This window comes from Asparagus officinalis, chromosome 7 (genome assembly GCF_001876935.1).
Source record: "Asparagus officinalis chromosome 7, Aspof.V1, whole genome shotgun sequence".
Taxonomy (NCBI): Eukaryota; Viridiplantae; Streptophyta; class Magnoliopsida; order Asparagales; family Asparagaceae; genus Asparagus; species Asparagus officinalis.
Window position 1 is genome coordinate 68,263,718 of NC_033800.1, and position 10,046 is coordinate 68,273,763.

The window sequence follows — 10,046 nt, forward strand, 5'->3', positions numbered from 1 at the left end:
GTAAACTCCTTCAAACTCGTTAGCGATTTCTCTAACGGTCGGCGAACGACTTGTCTCAGAGTCATCAGAACTAGGACCCGAGGCTTTCCCTCTGCCGATCACATTGATAGTGACCTCAGGATATTCGGTCTCTGGAGACTTCTTCCTGTGCGAACGTCGTCGTTGGTTAGACAAAGCAACATTCGTAAATTGGTCGAACACCAATAGTTTGGCCACATATGAGCAGCATTGATATCCCAAGAGGACCATAGGAATCAGCCGTTCATATTGGAATGAACGAATGACTTGCTGCATCGCGGCGCGCCCCTGGCCAGGGGGTCCGGGGGGGGGGATGGAATACCCCCCGGCGGGGTTCGGGGCAGCGTCCCGAAGCTCCACGGTATACACCAACTTCTGTATTGGATTTGGAACTTGGGACGCGAAGGTCGCGTTTGGCACCTGAGACGCGAAGGTCGTATTTGGCACTTGAAACGCGAAGGTCGCGTTTTGGTTTGGCGACATGAGGGTCGCGTTCTTCATTGTCGACGCGAGGGTCCTGTTTTGACTGGGAAACGTGAAGTTGAAGTTCGCGTTCAACGAAGCCTTGAGGTCCGCGTTTTGGCTGTAAAACGCGCCATTGAGGGCCACGTTCAGTCTGGTTCTCGCGAAGTTCATGTTTGGGCTCATAAACACGAGGCTTGTGTTCTAAAGTGGAAACACGAAGCTCAGGGCCGCGTTTAGGCTCACGAACGCGAAGCTTGCGTTGGTTGGAGGATCGACTTTCAGAGAGGGGACTGTATGAACAGTGCAACCCCCAGGGGAGACAACCCTTTGATGAGTCGGTCACAATTGGAGCTTTAGTCTCCTTAGAAACTTTGTGGATCTTACGCATAGCCTTGGGGCTAAGGGATCCGGAGGAGATAGCCTCCTCAAACTTGGCTTGATCAAACTCTACCATGAGAGTTTTGACGGTTGTTCCAGTGAGATGAACATCGGATTGCGCCACCACTTCTTCATCAGAGAAGCAAGTCCCCAGCGGAGTCGCCATCTTTTGTTTGTGGAAAAATTTACAGTAAAAAGACAATGAAAGAAAATTGGCTTGTATTCTCTCAAAATCAATTACAATTTGGATTTCCCGATTACAAATGAGAAGAGAACGAATTTGATTCTCCACTTTGTTTAAAACTGGGTTCTTCACGGTGGCGATGGAGTACCTCCCTCGAATGCTCGCGTTGAGTTTGCTCTCCGTTGACGATCCGAATATCTTGATTCACTGGAACAATATCTTCTCCTCACGATTTGACATTGTGGAGAACTTGCGTGGCAAGTTTGAAACTCTGGACGAGTTGATAACTCTGGACAAGTTGGAAACTCTTGAAAAAGAGTTGATTTGAACCGAGGATCGGTTCTCAAGCCAAGGCCGAAGGTTTCAAGGAATGCTCCAAAGGATGAATGCTGATCTCTCAATCTATGATGCTCCAAGATCTCCCCCTTTGCTGCCAAGTCCCAGATCCAAAAAGCCAGCCTGAACTCAATCGAGTTTACCCATATTTATAGGGAATTAAGGGGTGTAACCGCCCCCTTAATCCGCTCCTAAGTGAGGCGGAAATCCCTCAAATCGTGGAGGGAAAACGGTTCCTACAACCGTTCAGCTCGTGTTTGAACGAGTCAAACGCCCACGTCGGTGCTCAGGACCCTAACTCCGCGTTTTAGAATGGAGACGCGGAGTTGGGTACCCGCTAGGCATTAAAAAACGCGGGTCCAACCCCAGCATTTTAATGTTGTAACGCGGGTCTGACTCTAGCGTTTTGATGTTGTAACGCGGGTCCGACTCCAGCGTTTTGATGTTGTAACGTGGGTTCGACCCTCGCATTTTGATGTTGTGACGCGGGTCCGACTCCAGCGTTTTACTATTGACACACGGGGAGGACCTCCGCGTTTTAGTCTTAGAGCACGGTGATGAGTTCTGCGTCTTGCTTTGGAGAGATTATCAACAAGTAATCTCTTTTGTCATAGCGTTACAAAGATCATTGTCTTGTAATCTTCGTCTTGGCTCCTTGAGAATATGAGAGTCGTCAGATTGTAACTCCCGATATTGATTGTGAATGCTGTTAAACTAGAGCTCTCATCGGTTGCCGTGAAGGTCGTCAGATTGTAACCTTCAGCGATCTACGTGAAAGTCTTCAAATTGTAGCCTTCTGGAAGTCGTCAGATTGTAACTTCCATCATCGGTGTTTGATGGGGGATAAACTATCTATTGTGATTTTTAGATAGCCTACAATCCAGTTGGAGAACCGCCACTATCTAGCCGCCAGCGAGCCCGTCGGAGCCCCGAGACATTCCAACGACACTCGTAGGCAAGATCCCAAACCTTGATTATTTTATTTTAATTCTTAGTTTTATCGTAAATTATTATGCGACTCGTTAGCGATTTCTAGATTTATTATGAGTTAATTAATTAGATTTGTCTGGGATATATTATTACTTGTGTGTGATTGCTTGACATGAATAGCTGTGTGGAAGCTTGTTGAGTTATCACTTAGTTGTTACCCAATAGGAGAGACTGTATATGAAGACGACTTCTGTTAAAAGTATGATTTATAAGCGTGCTTCAAAGCATGGCTATACTCACTCGACATCGATATCCCGATGTGAGGAGTCCCGAGTTCCCTCGATATCGATATCCCGGTATGAGGTTTCCTTCATTATTATTATTATAGCATTGACTAGACGACGTACTCTTGATCGGACGTGTTACGGGTCACGGTTATTTTCATAGTTTTACAGAAGTCGTTCCACGGTAACTCCGTGGCTAGTGCACAATATTTCATGTACAGTTGCGTAATTAATATGACAACATGGGGTTATAAAGGGGAATTGGACGAAGAATATAGCATGTATATAAATGGGCACAACGTTTTCCTGTTATCGTGATATCGTGAGTGTTATATATATGGGCCAGAGGGCCAATACTTGACTTGAAGGCGGCCCCCGGACGACTTTACGGGGACCCGATTATATACATCAAAATATTCTTCCCCAATTCAAATAACATGTAAAACAAGAATAACATGCTTGCGTGCTTTATGGTGGACTTTGTTAGTTTTGTTGAGATGTAGAACAGTGTTGTTCTTTTCATACCTAGATCAGGATTAATATTTAATTATCTATAATTTGAGACATATGGTATATACATGAGGATTTCCTTGTTTGGATTATTTCGCTCGACGTACTACGTCTCATGTTGTAGATTTTTGGGTATTAGTTCCATCTATTGTATGCCCCTGTTACTTGGATGATTAGACTGATCGCTAGCTACATGATCTTGTTACCTGATCGATTTTGGATGCTTTATGTTATCATGATTTAGTAGTGTTTTCATGTTGATTTGTGGATTTCAGTTGTACGTTCTTTTGTTGTTTCTGTTATCGTATCACTTTCCGCATTGGGTTTTCGTTCACTTTCTTTTCTTTTGTGGGGTCTTGCCGTGTGCCATACACGCTGACGTACACATGTTTTCTCTGGTGTACGTCAGACTTAGAGGAAGAACAGGTTCAACAGGAGCTAGACGATTCTCAGCAGGAGTACCCTGTAGACGGAGCATAAGAATGAGTCGAAGCTTATTCTTTCCATTTATTAGTTGATAGTTCCGTTTACTCTTGTAGTACTTCCCATTTCAGTTTGAACGATGTATTATATTTCTCTAGTATTCATTTGTTCATTTTGTATAAGTGCATGTTGACCCGAATATTATGTCTCGAATGTTATCCTATTTGTGATATGTATTATTTTATTCTGTGTTGTTCATTATATTCTTGCTATATGTGATCGGGGACCTGTGACTTCACATTGTATTTATTTCTAGACGGTTAGCGTATTAGATTGAGAAGATAAGAAAAAAAGATAGTGTATATTTCTTCTCAATCTAATACGTCGCGGGCTTGTTCACGTTCCGATTCCCGGGTATTTTGGGAAGCGGGGCGTGACAATCGTCTTAATGCAAATCCTTACAAGATTCTGATTCATCACATAATCATGCAGGATGGACTACTCGGTCGGTATCCTAAACAGTGTACATGACTCATTAGTCTCATCGCTTATCAGTGCATAACATGAGTGCGGGACGACCTACCATATAGGAATCCAAAAAGATGGCTCACTAGCCTCATCGCACCCTCGTGTGGACGGACTGCTAGACAAAGCATCCAAACCCGACTCAATAGCATGTACAAATAGAATATTGACGCACTACCACATATAGTACTGAGCTGAGCTTATCAACGATATCCATCTCGTATATAAATAGTGTATATCTGGTATATCGACGCACTATCTTATATGTACTGAGCTGAGCTCATCAACGATATCCAACAAGTGCATAAACAATCTCTAACTCAAGTGTAATCAGTTCAACACTTGTCAAAATCCCCTTTAGGATACTCATGTGTGTACTACGACACCATTCATGTACAATCATGCTCGTATGTGTACTATCATGCGACTCGAACCCCACGATTGCATCTCAAAATAGTGCAACTCAATATTTAGGAAATCTGTCATAGTAGTCAACTGCTAAGCTTTGTAGTTGACTACACTGAGTTTATTCAGACTCTGTATTTAGGAAAACTGCCTTAGTAGTCGACTACTAAGATTAGTAATCAAGTACTAACAACACATATATATAGCTTTTGCATGTTTCGTATATTGTTACTTGTTCAAAAACAAATCTTTATTATCATGAAACATAAAGCAAGATTTAAACTTAATAATTATTTAACAGAGATTATCTCAACAATAATTAAACTCTTAAATTAATCAAATTAGGATTAACATCTTAATTAACCAAAATTCTCAATTTAAAACATGGGTTATTAACATGATTAGCATAAGCATGATTGTAAATTAACTTAGAACAGATATAAATTTGTTTAACTATGTTTACAGAACTTAGGTATCACAAATCTAGGGTTTATTAACTTAGAACAGATATAAATTTGTTTAACTATGTTTACAGAACTTAGGTATCACAAATCTAGGGTTTAAGCAACTTTAATTAACATGTAAACTTTTAACTATGTTTACAGAACTTAGGTATCACAAATCTAGGGTTTAAGCAACTTTAATTAACATGTAAACTCAATTAATTATATAACTAGGGTTTAAACATGATTAGAGCATGATTAACATGTTAAAAACAAAATTAAAAGTAACCCTAATGATCATGATCATAAATCTTATGAGAACAGTAAGGAAAAACTACAGATCTAGCATTGGGTTAAGATTTATCATTGAAAATTAAGTTTTTATCACATTAGATCAAGATCTAAGCATCATGTTAATCATATTACTTCATAAAAACATGATTTAATCTATGGGTAAGGTTTGGAGGGAGATGATCTTGCCTCAACATGTGCGACAACTCCTGGACATGTTTGCAAGATCTCCTCTTCAACCGAAAGCATACATCTCGCCCTTCGCTTGATGAACATCTCTAATCGCCTCGAGGAAACACCAAATATGGGGTCTTGGGTTTAAGGGGAGAGGGTGGCAATGCTTTCACATGAAAGAGGGTAAAAATAGCTTTAAAATGAGTATATATATATATATATATAACTAATATCCTTACTAGTCAACTAATGGTCTTAGTAGTTGACTACTAAGATTAGTAATAGACTACTAAGAGCACAGATTCAGCTTATGCATGTTTCGTGCATGATTCTCTTCTATACTCATATATATACATTGATTTGATCTCAAATCAAATCCTAGCATACTCAAACATCAAAATATATTAGTTATAACCATATAACATATTTGTTATTATTTATCATAATATATTCAAATTTCATGAGGTTTTACATTCTTCCCCCTTAAAAGAATTTCGTCCCCGAAATTTCACAATCGTATCTTAGAGGTTAATAATACCAGAAAAGCACGTTGAAGGGATAATCTAGACAAGGAAACCCTCACATACACATCTCGTACCATTAATCTCTAGATATGAAATATAGTAATATCTATACTTAACCATCTAGAATGCAGATACTCTCACTTAACCTCTAATTAAGCAGAACAAGTATATCGGGCGAAAAATCCAAACAAGGAACCCCCCATATATATACCATGTGTTCTAAATGATTAGGAGCTAAGTGCTAATACCCCCATTCTAGCGTAAAATATAAATATGACCATATAAACAAATCATAAATAAGAGAAAATCATAATCAATCAATTTACCTGCTCAAACAGGTACGGGTAGTCGCGACGCATGTACTCTTCACGCTTCCAAGGAACCTCATCAGCTCCTTTCCGATTCCATTGAATTTTGACTAAAGGTATCACTTTATTTCTGAGCTTCTTGTCCTCCTTGGTAAGAATACAAACAGGGAATTCAATAGTGGTCAAATCATCATGAATCTTAATCTCTGGCGCGTCTAACACTCACTGCTGCTCCTCGTTGCGTAGATGCTTCTTAAGCATCGAAACATGGAAGATATTATGTATGTTTGACATCGATGCTGGAAGATCTAGCTGATACAAAATGGCTCCAATGCGCTCAACTATCCTGAACGGACCAATGTATCTTGGAGCAAGCTTTCCCCATCTACCAAATCGCTGAACTCCCTTCATTAGTGATACTTTCAACAATACATAGTCCCCAACTTGGAACTCTAATGGTTGTCACATCTGATCTGCGTAACTCTTCTGACGACTCTGCACTGTAAGAATGCGCTTCCGAATTATTGCTACCTTCTCTGTGGTCTGTCACACGATTTCCGATCCAAGTAACAAGCCGTCCTCTGGTTCTACCCAACAAATAGGTGATCTATAGGGCCTCCCGTATAATACCTCATACGGTGTCATACCTATCATCGCTTGATAACTATTGTTATAAGCGAACTCAATCAATGAAATGTGGTCCTCCCAGCTACCCTAAAAGTCTATAATACATGCCCACAATATATCCTCCAACACTTGGTTAACTCTCTCAGTTTGTGCATCTGTCTGCAGATGGAAAATGCTAGAATACGACAACTGGCTACCGAAAGAATTCTAGAAGCTCCTCTAAAAGTGTGAAGTAAAAACTGAGTCTCGATATGTTACGATCGCCTCTGGAACTCCATGTAATCTCATGATCTCCTGAATGAATATCCTCGCATAATTCTCTGTCGTATAAGTCATCTTCACCGGAATTAAATGTGCTGACTTCGTCAATCGATCCACTATTACCCAAACTGAATCATTCTCCTTCTTCAATCTCGGTAAACCTACAATGAAGTCTATAGAAATATCTGCCCACTTTTACTCTAAAATGGGTAAAGGTTGTAGGGTTCTTGCTAGTCTCTGGTGTTCTGTCTTCACTTGCTGGCAGGTAAAGCATTTTACCATATACTCGACAATCTTCCTATGCATGCTGCTTTACCAAAAGTATCTCTTCAGGTCCTTGTATATTTTTTTTGTGCCTGGATGCACTGTATACCTGGTATGATGCGCATCATCAAATAAGTCTTTCTTCAACTGTGGATTTCCCGGCATCACTAATCGACCCTTAATTCAAAGTCCTCCATCAGCCCCAACGGTCCAATCAGCCTTTGGCTCTTTAAAAATCTCTTCCTTTCGGATTTGAATCCAAGAGTCCTCTAGCTGAGCTCTAACTATTCTATCATTTCAAGATGGCTGCATAGACTAAGCCCCCAAAAATGCGCTGCTCCTGCCGACCTCCGGTCTAAAATCAAACTGGATAGGGGTGTAAATATCTTGATATAACAAGCACCTTAAAGCTGATATCCTATGGCGACGCTTTCTGCTCAAAGCGTCCGCTACAACGTTCGTTTTTCCCCGGATGGTACTGAATCGTGAACTCATAATCCTTAATAAAATCTACCCATCGCTGCTGCCTCTGGTTGAGTTCCTTCTGAGAGAAACTTGGCATATAACCGATGCTCCCACAAAGTCTACAAAACCAATCGAAGATGCTGCTCGTGCTCTACCTCCAATCTCAAATATATAAGGATGTCGTCAATGACTACGATCATGAGCTGGTCCAAATATGGATGAAAAATCCGGTTCATCAAATCCATGAATATCGTGGGTGTATTAGTCAGCCCAAATGGCATGATAAGAAACTCAAAGGACCCATATCGAGTCAGAAAAGCAATCATAGGAATATCCATCTCCCGAATTCGTAACTGATGATAGCCAGAAAGAAGATCAATATTCGAGAAATACTGTGCTCCTTGCAGCTGGTCAAACAAGTCATCAATCCTTGGTAGTGGATACTTATTCTGGATAGTGATCTTGTTTAACTCAAGATAATCTATATAAAGGCACATACTGTCATCCTTCTTCTTCACGAAAAGGACTGGCGCTCCCCATGGAGAATGACTCCGGCGAATAAAACTCTGAAATAACAACTCGTTCAGCTGAGTCTGTAGCTCTCTCATCTCAGCATATGCCATACGATAGGGTGCTCGGGATATCGGTGCTGTGCCCGGCTGTAACTCGATATAGAACTCAACCTCTCTCATAGGAAGTAACCCAGGTATATCCTAAAAGACATCCTAAGAGATAACTCTAGTCTCGTACAAATCAGCACTCTTATCCCTCAGCATCACCTCCTCGATTTACACTAGGAATGACTCTGCAAACTGGTTGCCCTGTGAGGTCGCTACGATTAACTCAGACGTATCGGACGCCCGCAAGATGACTATTTTAGCAAAACAGTTGATACTAATATGGTAGGATGATAGCCAATCCATACCAAAAATAACGTCGAAATTCGACATCCGCAAGACTATCAAATTGATGATAAACTTAGACTTATCTAGACTAATGACACATCTCCTACACACTCTAATAGGGATACCTCCCCTAAAGGAGTAGAGATAGATAACAGTAACTCTAAAGGATGTGCGATCAACTGGAGCCTATCCATAAAGATATGAGAGATAAAAGAATGCAAAGCTCCTGAATCGAACAAGATCTGAGCTGGGAAGGAACTCACTAAGAAAGTACCTTCCATAATGGTTCTGCTCGCACCATGATCATGTGGTACGATTGCATATACCATGCTGGTGACTAGCGACTGCTGAACTGCTGGTGGTGGAACATATGGAACTATCTGTCCCTTAGGATTCTCCTAGATAGCACAAATCTGACTTGCTGGCCCCTCAATCCTCAGAATGGTAGGCGGTGCGTCGATCCTCTGTTGCTGGCCGTAACCGCGATCCTGCATCTGCTGACCTGACCACGGTTCTGTTGCTGCCCTTGTCCTCGTCTCTGCTATTGGCGTGAAAATTCTTGCCCCGCTGTCGGAATCTTCTAAGTCTTGCAAAAGATTTCTTACCCTTGCCCTTGTCTTCGGATAGTCCTATATTTATAATTAACTATTGGTATGTTTCCCTGCTCCAATCAGCTAGTTTTGCTTACCGAAGTAGTAGGTGAAATCCTCCCATGTACTTAACATTCGCTGCTCCGACGCAAACCGAAGTCAGTGTTACCCTCCGCCGTCGCCCTTTTAGCTGAATATAGCTAAGCTTTGCTTATGTACTGAATCGATGTTAAGTATATCTAGTAATACTTCCCACATATTCCTTCCATTTATAAACTACAACTGAATCCGATGTGTCCTTAAATTTTGGTGCTCCCAGCTTATAATATCTTCCTCAATCTTACTGAATCAAGCTTCACGCTCTACTGCTCTATTAACAGCTGGTCGTGGTGATGGCGTAGTCATCGATATTACCTCTTCAATAAGCACAGCTGGTATGACTGGTGGTGGAACTTCAGAAAGTGTTGTCTGGTTTGTTACTCGTTCCTCGATTGTTGCTAGTCTCTCGATATTATATGTGTGTGTGTGTGTGTGTGTGTGTATCTATATGTATACACACACACACACACACACACACACACACACACACACACACACATATATATATACACACACACACACACACACACACACACACACACACACACACACACACACACACATATATATATAGGTATTATATAATATCATAAAACCTATATATACTAGTAATATAACCCTCGTATACTTAGTGATA